The 15,075-nt window shown below is 54.8% G+C and overlaps 1 long non-coding RNA gene across 2 annotated transcripts; it reads left to right on the forward strand.

The window, feature by feature from the left end:
• The first annotated feature begins 11,666 nt into the window (after nt 1-11,666).
• Nucleotides 11,667-14,718, forward strand: LOC136792441 (uncharacterized). Of its 2 annotated transcripts, none has more exons than XR_010836236.1 (2): nt 11,667-13,390; nt 14,519-14,718. It is a non-coding gene; the product is annotated as an uncharacterized lncRNA (long non-coding RNA). The 2 variants fall into 2 exon arrangements; XR_010836235.1 differs by having other exon boundaries at nt 11,667-12,570.
• Nucleotides 14,719-15,075: the final 357 nt, after the last annotated feature.

Here is a 15,075-nt window from a genome sequence, read left to right on the forward strand (position 1 = left end):
ACCTCTCTGAGTCTCGGTTTCATGATATTCATTTTTAAAAGCAGTTTAACGTGACATACTATAAACCAGACATATGTAAAGTGTGTCATTTGATGAGTTTTGACAGACGTATATGCCTATGAATCCATCACCACAATGAAGAGATTGAACAAACCCGTTACCCACAAAGTTCCGCTTTGAGATACCTCTGTCCTGCCCTCCTTCCCCACACTCACCCCAGGCACCACCAATCTTTCCGTCACGATAAATTACTCTGCATTTCATAGCACTGTATGCAGGTGGAATCATCCGTACACACTCTCTTCATCTGGTTTCCTTCACTCGGCGTAATTTTGAGATTCACCGATAGTATTAACACTTGTCAATAGTCGATGCCTCCGTATACTGAGTTTACCCCACACTGTTCACCCCTTCACTTGTGGGTGAACATTTGGGTTTTCTCAGGGTTTAGTTACTACATATGAAGTTGCTATGAGCATTCACATACAAATCTTTTCATTGACAAATACTTCAGTTTCTCTTGGGTAAATACAGGGAAAAGATGACTGGGTCACATGGGAGACACGGGTTTAACTTTTCAAGACACAGACAAGTGTTTGCATTGCTTTCTGCCCGACTGTACATACGTTCCCAGGCCTCCACCCCCCCACCAGCCTGGGTACAGTGCCTCTAGCTGCCCGTTCCAATGTGCACAGTGGCTTTGCCTGCATGTCCCCAGTGGCTGAGGACGCTCAGCGTCTTTGACATTTGTGTATCCACTTCAGTACTGTGCCAATTCACACTTTTTGCCAACTTTTACTGAGTTGTTTGTTTTCTTTGAATTGTAAGGCTATAAATTTTTTATACATTCTGTACACAAGGCTTTTATCAAATGTATGGTTTGCTGATGTTTTCTCCCAATCGGTAGCCTTTTATTTTCTTGATAGTGCTTTTCACAGAGCAGTTCTTAATTTAAAGAACTATAATTCATCATGTTTTGCTTATAAGTCAGGCTTTTGGTGTTGTATCTGCGAAATCTTTGCCTAGTCACAAAATTTTGTCCTATGTTTTCTTTTGGGAGTTCTATAGTTTCAGGTGTTACATTTAAGTCTATGATCCACTTTGAGTTCATTTATGTACATGGTGTAATGTATCGAATTGATGTTCTTTTTTCAAATATGGATATCCAATTTTTCCAGCATCTTTTGTTGACAAGACTAACCTTACTTCATTGAAATGCCTTTGAAACTTTGTCAAATTATTCCTAGGGCTTCCCTGGTGGCACAGTGGTTAAGAATCCACCTGCCGATGCAGGGGACACGGGTTCGAGCCCTGGTCCAGGAAGATCCCACATGCCGCGGAGCAACTAAGCCCGTGTGCCACAACTACTGAAGCCTGCGCGCCTAGAGCCTGCGCTCTGCAACAAGAGAAGCCACTTCAACGAGAAGCCCGCGCACCGTAACTAAGAGTAGCCCTGCTTGCGGCAATGAGAGAAAGCCCGCGTGCAGCAACAGAGACCCAACTCGGCCAAAAATAAATAAATTAAATAAATAAATTGATTTAAAAAAATTATTCCTGGACTCTCAATTCTATTCCATTGATTCATTTGTCTATCAGGGTGCCAATACCACACTGTCTTAATTACTGTAAGCTTCTAGTAAGTCTTAACGTTGGGTTACGTGAGTCCTCCCATTTCCTTCTTATTTTCAAAGTTGTTTTGACTATCCTAGGCCCTTTGCATTTCCTTGTGAATTTTAGAATCAGCGTGTCACTTTCTACAAAAAAGCCTGCTGAGATTTCATAAGGGTTGCATTTAATCTATAAATTGATTTGAGGATAATTGTCTTCTGACCCATAAACACGATATATCTCTGCGTTTATTTAGAATATCTTTAATTTTTCTCATCGATGTTTTGTCATTTTCATTGTATGTATTTCACATCTTTTATCAGATTTACCCTTAAGTATCTTGCATTTTTATGCTATTGTAAATGATATTGTGATTCTAATTTAAATTTCTGATTATTTATTGCAAGTACATAGAAATAAAATTGATTTTTAGATATTGGTCTCTTTTATCCTGCAAACTTGATAAACTCATTTATTGGTTCTAGTAACTTTTTGCAGGCTTCATCAGATTGTCTATGTAGACCATCATGTCCCTGGCAAATAAAAACAGTTTTACTCTCTCCCATTCAATGTAGATATCTTTTATGTCCGTTTCTTGCTGTCTTGCACCGGCTAGAACCTCCATTGAGACATGAGTAGAAGTGATGAGAATGGACCTCCTTGCCTTGTCCTGACCTTAGCGGGGAAACTTCCAGTCTTTACGATTCAGTATGATGTTGCGTATAGGTTTTCCATAGATGCCCTGTATCAGGTTGCTGACTATTTTTATCAGGAATACATGTTGGATTTCTTCAAAAGTTTTTCCTGCATATGAGATAATCATATGATTTTTCCTTTTTAAGTTTTTAATATGTTGAACTATACTGATTAACCTTAATTAAATTGCATTCTTGAGGTAAACCTCACTTGGTCATGCTATATTATTACTTTTATATATTGATTTTATTTTATAAAATTTTGTTAAGAATTTGCATCTACGTTAATAAAGATTTTGGTGTATAGTTTTATTTCTTATAATGTCCTTGTGTAGTTTTGGCCTTTAATTCCCTTAATAGATATAGATATAGGGACATTCATGATATCTCTTTTTTTTTTTTTTTTTTTTTTTTTGTGGTACGCGGGCCTCTCACTGTTGTGGCCTCTCTCGTTGCAGAGCACAGGCTCCAGATGCGCAGGCTCAGCGGCCATGGCTCACGGGCCCAGCCGCTCTGCGGCACGTGGGATCTTCCCGGACCGAGACACGAACCCGCGTCCCCTGCATCGGCAGGCGGACTCTCAACCGCTGCGCCACCAGGGAAGCCCCGATATCCCTTTTTAAATGAGGTTTGGTGGCTTTTGTCTTTCAAGGAATTTGTCCATTTCAACTAGGTTGCTGAATGTTTTACTTAACAAATGTTTTGTCATCTTTATGCCGGGTAATACTTTTTGCTTTGAAATCTACTTTGCCTAATACTGACTCGCTCATAATATTCCCTTATTATCCTCATGCTATCTGTGGAATCTGTAGCGATGTCACCTTTGTGATTCCTGGTGTTGGTGACTTGGGTCTTCTCTCTTTTTTCCCTCATTAGTCTGACAGAGGTTAATCAGATTTATTGATATTTTTTCAAATCACCAGTTTGGGGGTTTATTATAAGGTTTTTGCTATTCTTTTTGTCTTTCAGTTTCACTAATTCCTACCCTTCTCTTTTTTATTTCTCTATTCTGCTTACCGTGAATTTAATTTTGTCCTCCAGTGTCTTCAGGTGGCATCTGCCTCAGTCCTGCTCCCATCCTCTCCCAGCCGCTCCCTCCCAGGTGAAGGAAAGTGCTGGCACACTCCCGCCTGTTAATGCCCAAGCCTAAGAACTCAGCCGCCCTGCCCCCCGTGTGAGCCACGAGCAGACCTGCCGGCTCCAGCTCAGATCAGATTCCAACCCCGGTCACGTCTCACCCTTTCCTCAAGTCCCACCCCGCGTTTCCACTGAACCTCCGCTCTCTTCTCACAGCACCCAGAGTGCACTTCACAAAACCTAAACCGGGGAGCACTGCCGCTTAGAACCCCGAGTTATTGTGTCAGAAGTCCAGCCAGTCCAAGGCCACCAGGCCGCGAGGAAGCCCAAGCTACACGGGGAGCCCACGTGCAGCGGAAGCCCGCGCCCAGGGGGAGGCCGGCACGGGGGCTCCAGACTTCAGCCGCCGCGGATCCTGCACTCTGCGTCCTCCCAGGCACGCCCAGACTTAGGAACAAAGAGACTTGAAGGTAATGCCAACCTGCAGTCATCGGAGTCTCCTCAGCTGAGGAGACCTTCCCTAACGTGATGGAGCAAACCGTCCCCTGCCGTGCCCTGTCCAGTTTCCTACACACAATCATGGTGCTTGTTTTTAAAAGACTGTAGATCATATCACATTATACCCCTGCTTAAAATTCTATCATAACCGTCTTACAGCTCCCAGCATGTAGTTACCAGTGACCCACAAGTTCCACGTGTGGGTACATACCCAAGAGAAATGAAAACATACATTCACACAGAAACGAATACACCACGCAGCCTTTTTAGCAAGGTTAGCAGCATTATTTACAAGAGCTAAAAGTGGAACAACCCAAATGGCCATAACTGATGAGTGCATAAATAAAATAAGGTGTATCCAAACAGTAGAATTAATTTGGCAATAAAATGTCACGAAGCACTGACGCGGCACCGACGACCCGTGAGAACAGTATATGCTACAAGTGGAAGAAGCCAGCCCCAAAGGCCACGTGTCCCGTGACCCCGTTTGTATGGAATGTGTGGAACGTGAAAATCCATGCAGGCAGAAGGTGGATTCCTCATCCTCTGGGGCTGGGATCTGGGGAGGAAATGGCGAGGACGGCAGTGGATACACGGTTTCCTTACGGATCATGAAAACCCTCTGAAATTAGATCGCCGTGGTGGTTTCACAACTTTGAGGAGGTACGAAAACCCGTGGAGTTGCATACGTGAAACAGATTGTACGGGATGTGGGTTAGGCCTGGGTAAGGTTGCTGTAATAGATTTTTACCTGTAAAGTGAGAGAGTTTTCCTCATGCTTACGCAGGTTCGCCAGCTCCGGGCTGACCTACCGCGAGCCCAGTCCCTGCCCCTCCCCCGCTCCCGCTCCGCCGTGGCCCCTCGGCTTTGCCTCTCGGGGGCGTCCCCACCGACCCATCTCAGGGACTTCGCACTTGCCCTCTTTTTCTTACTCAGGCCCTCGTGGACCAAATACTCCTTTGGCAGCGAGTGCTTCCCATAAGAAAAGTGTCTTTATTCGAAGGCTGTCGCGCCCTCCCCCTGCACCGTGCTCTCTGTCGGAAGCACCGCTCCCACCCGCACATACAGGCCACGTCTGCTCCTTCCCCGCTCAGATGGCGCCTCCTTGGGCGCAGGGCCATGCCTGGCACAGAGCAGCCTTGAGACATTCACAGAAACACTAAGGAACCTAGAGGAGACTGGAGAGGACACTCACAGGCCCTCCCAGCCTCCTCTCTTCCTCCCGGGAAGCTCTGCTGCCGTCTCGGCGACGGTGCATGAGGCCTGGCACCTCCAGCCTCTCCTGTCCTCCAGGGGGAGCCCAGCTCATCCTTCAGGGGGACGCCGTGTGGCCCTTTCCAGGGCTCTGAGGTCCACGTGGCCTCAAGTCAGGCCCCTGGGCACCCAGCAGGCGGGAGAAGAGGCGGCCTCCAGGGTTCATCTGGTCCTATTTCAATAGCTGCTCCTAAACGCGCTTCTCGTTTCGTGGTAAAGGCCTCTGAGGCCATTGTTCAGTGCAGACCAACTGGTTATTAAAAACATATGCACTGAGGACTGGCCACTGTTCAGCTAGATATATATCTTTTGCAGAAAAAACCTCAAGAAATGTGTTTCTTATAAGTAATTAGTATTAACGGAGCAGCATAACGGCTATCCTACTAAAGTAAAATGCAGCGCACGCATGTCCCTTTGGAGGAGAGGTGCTGGGAACCGGGGTCGGGCTCCCTCTCGTCTGCTGCCTGGCCTCCCAGGGCCCGGGCCGCGTTGCCTGTCGGGAAGCTCTCAGAGCATCGTACGAAGGGCAGTGGATGCCACATCCAGGTGACCAGCGTCACTGCCCTTCAGTGGCAGAGACTCCCAGTTGGGACCGTGGAATCCTGGGGAGGCCCTGGGGAAGGGAAGGCCTGGACTCCTTGGGCACCCATCCCCCGGGCCACCTTGGTGGAGACCAGACGTCTAACATAATAGCCGTGTGGTTCCAAATCTCAAGGGGGATCCAAGAAAGGGCTCCCCCTCTCCCTCCTGGTTCCTGTCACGGACGGCTCACTCCAGCAGCCTGAGCCCCAGGTCAGCACCACAGAGCTCCCCGGACACACACACCACACACCACACACAGTCACACGTACCACCTACACCGCACACATTCGCGCACCACACACAGTCACACGTACCACCTACACCGCACACATTCGCGCACCGCACACATTCACACGTACCACCTACACCGCACACATTCGCGCACCACACACATTCGCATGTACCACACACATTCGCGCACCACACACATTCACACACATTCACATACCACAGACATTCGCATGTACCACACACATTCGCACGTACCACCTACACCGCACACATTCGCATGTACCACACACATTCACACGTACCACACACATTCACACACCACACACATTCACATACCACACACATTCACATACCACACACATTCACGGACCACATACATTCACACACCGCATACATTCACACGTACCACCTACACCGCACACATTCACACACCACACACATTCACATACCACACACATTCACGGACCACACACATTCACACGTACCTCTTACACCGCATACATTCGCACACCACACACATTCACACGTACTACATACACCACACACATTCGCACACCACACACATTCTCGCACCACACACATTCACATGTACCACGTATACCACACACTACCATATACACCACACAAACCCACACATGCCACACACATTTATGCACCGTACACTTTTACACACATGTTTACACGTCCCACTTACCACATATATTTACACACACCACACAAACACATGTTTAAACATACCACATACCATACACACACAGATACATTCTTAAACACACACACACACACACACACATACACACAAGAACCAGAACAACCCAGGCACGTAGACAAAATAACCTGTTCCTAGTTAAAGTAGCTTTTTATTGAACACCTGCCTTGGGCTAAATACTCTTTTAGCAATTTGGTATGCATTATTTTATTTACTCATCTCAACAGATTCTAAGAAGAGGGCACCGGTGTCCTGGCACTTTATAGGGCAGGAGGTGGAGCCCAGGGGTGCAAGTTCCCTGTCGAACACCTCACACCCCATGGTGACTGAGTGATGGCTCTAGCACTCAGTCCACACCCGCTCAACACCTTTCGGGACAGTCAGCTGATGAAACACACGGAATTATCTGGAGAGTTTCTGGTTCAGAAACGACCTGCCTCTGGTGAGTAAGGACGGAGGAATGCCCACCTGAACATCTTGTTCCGTCTCTGGCTTTTTTTTGCAAAGGGGAAATCATGTCCTGGGGAGGAAGAAACACAGAACTGATGGTTCGGTTGCAGGCTCTCTCGTTTCCGGATCGTCCGCTGCGTTTATCCCCCCATTCTCTCCTGAAGCCCCCCACTTTCTGGTCAGAACTGGGGCCGGGACACTATCAGAGGGAAAAGGAAGGGACGTTGCCCAGAAAGGTCACCAGATGCGTGTCCCTCACCAGCGGCCGCAAGCCAGAGCACAGGTACTGAGGGAAAGAAAGCAGGCGCTGACATCTCTAAAGAGACCTAAGAGAAAGGCAGACCCACTACCAGGTGTTGTCCACATGCCCAGAGACAGGGCGCTGCTCCTGCCAACAGCCCACGTTCCCGCGTTCCCTCCACCTGCACCCGAACAAGCGGAGTGGGCCCTCCCTCAGTCGGAACCCTCCCAGGGCCTCCCAGCCTGGACCAGGCTCCAAGCCCCGGGCCCCGCACTGGCCGCTCCTATGGCCGGGCGCCTGCCCACCGGGCTCTGCTCCTGCTCAGAGGCCCTCACATGCACGAGCTCTTGACCGTCCCCCAAATGCGCCTTCTCCCAAGTCAGACCCTGGGCCCCTAGTGCCCTCAGCGTCTGGCAACGCCCCGTTACAACACTGACCACGCCACTTTTATCATTACCGTCATTGGTAGCTGTCCGTTTTCACCTTGAGCTTGTGAGTCCATCAAAGTCAGGGGCCAGAGCTCACTTATTTTTCTGATCCCAGGGCCGAGCCGTCCTCAGTGTATCACAGACACTCAAACCATCTTGGCTGAGTGGAAGGGCTGATGTGCACACAACATGCGGAATTAGGGGTTTAAGGCCCTGGCTGACCCACGACTGTGGATTGTCCTTGAGATCCACTTCGTGGGTGTCGCACCTTCATTTTAAGGAAGAGGGTTTATAATCCAAAGGCCTCTGCATAACGCTCACCTGATCCTAAATCCCTGAGGTTGCTGACATGCCGGGATGGCATCAGGTGCTGGGGTCAGGGCCCTCGCTGTGCAGTAGCGTCCTGGAAGATTGTGGAGGGGGCCCAGCCCGCAACAGCAGAGATCACAGACGTGTCGTCTGCACTCAGGGCACGGGTCTGTGGGCCACGTCGGGGAGAGGCAGCACCCGGGCCCAAAGGGGGAGGGCTCCGGCCGGCGGAGGCTCCAGGGCTCAGGTCCAGAGCTCCTCGAGGTGAGGGCACCACCTCCAAACGCCGGCACGTGGACTTGGGGGGCACGGGACGAGGGGAGGAGGGCCGGGAATGTGACGTCCCAGGGCTCTCAGCGAGGGAGCCTGCGGGGAGGGGATGGGGCTGGGGACACGGCCAAGGCGGGCGGCCCACGCTCCTCTCCCTCCCACGGTCCTGCAGAAGCAGAGCGAGCCCGGCACGCAGCCCGGGGGGTGGCCGGGGGGCGGTCGCCCTAACGGCTCACTCAGGACGGCCACCTCCCCTACTGAGGGCAAAGGCGGGATGGGCCTCTCGGGCAGACGGGGCGGGGAGTCCCCCATGTGGGCCCTGGGCTGAGGCTGACCCCCAGGGAAGAGGCCAGGCTGAGGGAGGAGGCGTGGGTGGGAGGCGCAGGGTCGAGGGTCAGAGGTCAGCCTAGAGGAAATGGAGCCCGAGTGCTGGGCGGCCTCCCGGGAGCAGGAGGCCGACGGCTTAGACGCTCCCGAGGCCGGAAGAGCCAGCAAACTCCTGGAACAAAACGAAATGAAACATCCCTTCAGCCTCAGACCCAACCGTTTGCTTGTGTCCTCTGGCCGGGGGTCAGGGGGCGAGGCTGGGGTTTCTGGGTCCTGCCTGGACGTGCTGATCTGTTTCTCACGACTCCCTCCGAGGAAGTACGTGGGACTATTTTAGAACTGGTAAAGCCTCCTGGGTTTTGAAATCTGGACCCGTCAGGAATATTTTAGAGTCTGATCTGGTTTAATCTCAAGAGAAAACAAAACTCAATTTCCTGTTTTGAAATAAACTCTTTCATAAGCGCCCGTGAGGACGCTTAGAAACCATCCGTCCCGAGTGTCCCAAAGGCGCCTTGCGAAGGGCCAGTGCAGCGGGCCGCCAGCAGGACCTGGTCCGGCACGTGCAGCCCCAGTGACTCTGGGTCACGGTGAGATGGAGGAGGGTCCCCGAGCCCCACCCAGAGGCCCCCTCGGCCTGCGCTTGTGCAGAAGCCCCCGGCCCTGCTTCGCGGAGCCACGGGGAGGCTGGAGGCCCCGGCGGACGCCCTGCTCAGCCCGCAAGCTGCGCGTGAAGTCTGGTGCTCGTCCCCGGCCTGGAGATGAGGGAACCGGGGCTCAGAGGCTGGTGCTGAAAGTGACCGTCACACCCAGGGCCAGCCTTCCCAGTTGAAAGAAGGATGCTCTCTGCCTGCCTCCTCCCGGGTTCCTAGCCCTGCGCCATGGCCGCCGCAGGGCCCGGTGCGGACGGTGCGCAGGTGGAGCGCGGCCGCGCAAGAGCCACGTCCAGCCCGCACCCCGCCTCCTCGGCCCACGCCTTGAGCGCCGCCTGTGTGCCACGCGGACCGGAGGACGCTGCCCGCCACGTCCGCCTGCGGCTCCCAGGCCTCCATCCTCTCCCCGCCGAGCCCGCGGGGCCACCCGGACGGGAACAGGCGGGCGCCCTCCCAGCAGGACCAGCGCCCGCCCCCGACCGCGGCCCCAAGTTCATAGAACCTGGAACCCACATCTTTTTTGTCGGTTGGTTTAGACTTAACTGTAAACTTGAATATAAATCATTGGAACCGGCTACAGATAAAGGATTGAGATCAATTTGAAAATAGAAAGTCTATTGCTTCATTTTGGATAAAAGCGTGACTATCCCAGGTTTCTGAAATTGTTTTAAAAATCTCTCCTTCCGTCCCATCCACACGTCGATGGGACCGTTCTCTCTACTACAACTGCTACTAAAGCAAAACAGGAACAGGAGACGTCCAGCATCCCTGCCCGCAGCGGTGTCACCGGACAGGGAAGCAAAGAGAAGCTCGTCTGTCTCCTCAAAGTGCCAGCTGAGCACAGGGTCCCTGGGCGCCCAGAGGCAGCTCACGGGAGCTGCCCGCGGGCCACCCTGTCTCCCTGTGGCTGTGGGACGAGCACAGGAGCGAGAAGCGACTTCACACGCGCAGTGACCGCCCCAGAGACTTTATGCCCGTTCTTTCCTATTGTCCTATCTTTAACTTTTGTTTTGATGTTACTGTTTGACACAACTTCATGTCCGTGGAATATAACAATAAACTTTGTAAGACTTGTATTTTCAAGTGTCCGCATTTTTCTTTCCGTGGTAACTAACTCTCGTCATGCTTCACACCAGTACCAGCCGGCGGGAAACGGAAATGCCCGCCCTGCTCGCAGGAGGAGGTGGTCGTGGTGTGGGGGCTCTGGGGGAGGAAGGGAAGTCTGAGGCCCGCGGGCAGCAGCGGCCCGGGCCCCGGCTGTCGGCTGCGAGGAAGCCCAGGGTCTCCGGCCCTTGTTCTGGAGCTGAGGGGACCAACGTGCGGCCAGCCGGGCCCCGCTCGGGGACCTACGCCTGGGAAGTGAGGGCAGGCACCTCCGCGGCGTCTCCAGGCGACCACAGGGCCTCTGGCCAAGGGGAGACCTGCGGCCACCTTCCCTCATCTGGGTCCGGCCCTGCGGCCACATGGGAAGGCGAAACCTCCCGCGGGGCCTCCCCACACAGAACCTGCAGGATGCCTGGTCGCCATGTACAAAACCCCATCACCTGCCTGGGGCCTGAGCGCCAGAAGTAAGCTTGCACAGCGGGGGCCGGGGGCTGGGGGCAGAGCTGCTGCTTTTCTAACACAGGCCACCGTACAGGGCCATAGCGGCCATACCTGGGGAATGATTATGGATGCTGCAGCAGGGAGAGAGGGAGGGAGGGAGATGGGGAGACAAGGAAGGAAGGAAGGGAGGGAGGGAGGGAGGGAGGGAAGGAGGGAGGGGAGCCCTCTAGTCCAGCCACTGCCCTCCGTGGCAGGCGGGGACGCGCCCTCTGAGCCCAGCAGACCCAGCACCCTGTGCCGTGGCCGGCCTGGCCGCCTTGGTGGAGGACACTCACAGGCCCAGCAAGGAGGCCCGCTGGCCGAGGGGCAGCGCTGTCTCCAGGCGTGGCTTTCACGGGGCTCCTGGGAGAGAACAGGGGCGGCCTCGCTGCACAGATGGCTCTTTGTCCCCCTGACACCTGCCATCTGCTTGTTTGTCTAAATGATGCTGGAGGGGCAGGGGGCTCCCAATCTGCTGCCCAGGCCCCTCCCACCCGCAGTGACCTCCTGACCTCGGGGCCAGACAGGTCCGCAGAGTTTGTTCCTCCGGCTCAGGGGACCCTTCCCCCCGTCCCAGCCTCTCCCGGGGCTGCTGCTGCTGCTTGGGAGGGGGAAGCGGGGGGAGCACAGCAGTAGAAGAAGCTGAAGCAGCCCCCCCGGGCCCTCCGGCTCCAGGCCAGGCCGGAAGCTCCTTCCCAAAGCCCGTCCCTCACCCCTGCCAAAGGAAGAGGATGTCACACGTGGGCAGTCTCCCCAGGGCGAGTGCTGGAGCCCCTCTGGCCCGCGGGCAGCCGCCGGGGGCTGGGGGGCCAGGGCCCCATCGGGGTCTCAGGTCTTGGCGGGGAAAGCCCAGTGCTGAAGTTATGCAAAGTGGAAAAAGACCTAAGCCTCTGGCCTTCGGGCCCGGGGAGCCTTCTGGAGCCTGGGCCGCGGGTGCCGGAGCGGTGCTGGTCCTGAGACGGCCCGGGCCGCGCGGGCAGCCAAGTGACCCCGGGAGCCTGAGCCCCCGGGAGGCCCGACAGGACGCAGCTCGGGCGGTGCCTGTGTGACTCAGAGCCGCCGGGCCGCGCACGCCTCCCCGCCCCGGGCTCGGGAAGGCTCCGCTTGCGCTGCTTCCCCTGCGGTCCCCCCGTGACCGGCACGGACCACTCGCCACGGCTTCCTCTGAATAAAAGTCAAGACCCGTGAGTCAGGAGCGGACGGCGCCGGGACGCTGGCGTGAACGGGGCCGCCGCAGCTGTGCGGGGCTTCGTGGAGGACGCACGCTGGCCGTGCTGGCATCCCTGTGACCCCGGCGCTGGTTCCTCTGCCGGGTCATCGGAGGTGAGCAGCTGGCCAGGGAGGCTGGGGGCGGCCAGCCGAGAGCCCCTCTGCTGTGGCCACGGGGCCCGGGTCAGAGGGCCTCCTCCCCACAGGGCCAGCGCTGGGTCCCGGCACTCGGCACCTTCACCAGGCTCTCTCCCCGTCTTCAGTCACTAGACAGACAGGTGTGCTTGCTTGACGTCTAAATCCATCTCATGGGGAACCTGGAGGCCTCGGGCCGCCTGCAGCGGGACGGCGGGCCCTGCCGGGTTAGGCGGGCGCTTCCTCCACGTCTGCCCCACAAGCGGGAGAGGAAACCATCGGGCTCCAGGGCAGTGACATTCTCACGGGCGTGGTGAGTCTATCTGTAAAGGGCCAAGCAGCTGGCGCTGACCTCGCGCAGCCGGCGGTGTTTGCCTCGTGGCTCTTCGTGGAGACAGTCCGGGGCCAGACGTTCGTGGGGCCTGTTTGTCTGACAGTTTCCAGGACGGGCAGTTGTCCTGCACCCAGAGCGTTAGGAGGAGCTGGGCGGCAGCCTGCAATCCTCTGGTTTGAGGCTGGCTCTGGAGAGACATTTCCTCCCACAAAATAAAGCGTAAATAAGTTATGAATTGTGTGGCTTAACATCAGGCCACAGAATTCTCAGGGTCAATTTAAGAGGAAAACGCACACTTCTGTGAATGGCGGTGAGGTTTCGGACCGACCGATCCAATCAGGACTGGGGCTTGTAAGGCCAAGGGGCTGCAGACGGACGTGCAGGCGGCCTGGACTTCAGAGCCTCTAGCGCATCCCTTGATCCCCAGCCGCTAGAAAAGGAGCAGAGGAGGCATTCTGTGTCCTCACAGCTGCCACCGTGTCCAGCACATAAACGCAACAAACCACGTTTTACTGAATTCCTTAGTGTATTGGAAGCACGCTGCAAGTAAGCATTTGGATTACCTGGGTCGTGAGGCGTTTCAATCCCTGCGGGCCGGGCACCGGCTCCGGATCGTGCACGTGAACCCTGTCCATCCTCAGAGCCCTGGGAGGCGGGTCCCGTCACCTCCCCACCTGTGAAGAGCTCCGGTGAGGCAGCCCTCGACGGAGGAGCCGGGACTGGCGGCCGTGGTCTGGCGCTTCGCCGCCAGGCGCAGGGCCAGCCCTCGAGGTGTAGCTGGGTGTGAACAATGTACAAGGCAAGTCTCCAAGCAGGAGGAGAAGAGCAACCGGGGAGAAGGAGAGACAGGATGGCGCCCCGGGGGGTCAAGCGGAGGGGCGGGCAGGGGGCTCTCCCGGAGGGGCGGGTGATGAGAGCTCCGGCTGGGGCAAGAACCAGCAGAAAGGAGGGAGGCCTTCCCCTGGGGACAGAGGAAGAGCGGCGCCTGCAGGCTCTGCACCCAGGGAGGAGGTGGCCCTTAGGAACAAGGACTCACGCGCCTCCCTAGAGAGAAGGGAAGCACAGATCGTCTTAGGAAAGTGAACAGGTTTTGCAGTGAGCGCCCCAGAAATCCTCCATGTTCAGAGAACGTCCCCAGACCTAATGCTTGCGTTAGGTGGTGTTTTCAGTTCATTACACACCTTAAAATAACTCCGTGGGAAGAGCTCAGTATCCCCAACAGTCCCGGGAGCTCTGGGAAAGCGCGACGCCCCGCTCTGCCACATTTCCAGCAGTTTGCGGGAAGGCCCACTGATCAGGGCTCGGGGGGGCCGGTCCCCCCCCCGGTACAGATGCCGGCGCCGACTCCAACACTTGGTCAAATTCTCCAGAGTTTTGCTCTTTCCTGAGCTAAGGTCGGGCGTTTACCAGGCACACTGGTCGATTTCCCGAAGTGTCTTGATTCCTTTCTCCGCTGAGTGTTTAAAAGTAAAATATGTTTTTGTGGCCTCTTTCTGCAGCGAAGACAGCCCAAATCATAGGCTGCTGTACTTCGGCCCGTCCTTGAAACAAAAAGACTATTTTGGGGAAGGCGGCACGGGCAGCCCGCACTCCGCTTCCAAACACTCAGGGTAAACAGTCTGGGAGGAACCACGGCACCGGACAGTCCCTGCCTGTAAACACGCGACCTCTCTTCAGAGGCCAGGGGAGAGCCGGGAGGGCAATGCCCAGAGCCCCGCTTCTCCCCGACTCAATCCCCGGCTGTGGCGCCGCCGCCCCCGGGCCCCCCTCCACTGCAGGGGTCACCCCCACACGGGGGGACCGCTCCGACCCGCCTCCCTCCCCAGCCGTCGAGACTGCCTCCCCAGCCAGTGGGTCCGTCCTCTGGGCTCCCGTCACCTCCTGAGTCCCTCTGACATGATATTTACTGTCTTTGTTCTCTTCCCAGCCCGTCTCCCACCCAGAGCGTGATGTTCTCAAGAGCCAGGATGCTGCTGACGCCCAAGCCCTGCACGGCGTCTGGCCCGGCAAGTGCGTCCAGTAAACGTGTGTCGAACGGAAGAATTAAGTAATGACTCCACGCCCCCTCCTTGCCTTCGTAGGAAACCTTCTTTTTTAATCCAAGAAAAAAAGCCATGTGGATTAAAATGTTTCTGAATTTTTCCATTCCTGCCCTCTTGCAAGATCATTGTGCTGGGTTTGGATGACCTACTTTTTCTCCCCAGGCCTGAGACTGAAGGCTATAGAGGCTATTGTAGAGACACGGCCGTGAATTAATCTTTCCATTTGCTGAAAATAGAATCCTACTTAAATAAAATGTTTAAGAAACTGCTGATGACTGGGACAGTATCATTCATCTCATTTGCGTTTTTCAACTGAGTGTTTCCAACTGTCTTTATACTAATAACTTATATTTACAGAAGATCAAGAGGGTGCATTTCACATAGAAAACCACAAAACCACAGAGAGCGTGGTCTCTGCTGCAGGCCAGGGACGGCGGCCACG

Source organism: Kogia breviceps, chromosome 13, assembly GCF_026419965.1.
Source record: "Kogia breviceps isolate mKogBre1 chromosome 13, mKogBre1 haplotype 1, whole genome shotgun sequence".
Lineage (NCBI taxonomy): Eukaryota > Metazoa > Chordata > Mammalia > Artiodactyla > Physeteridae > Kogia > Kogia breviceps.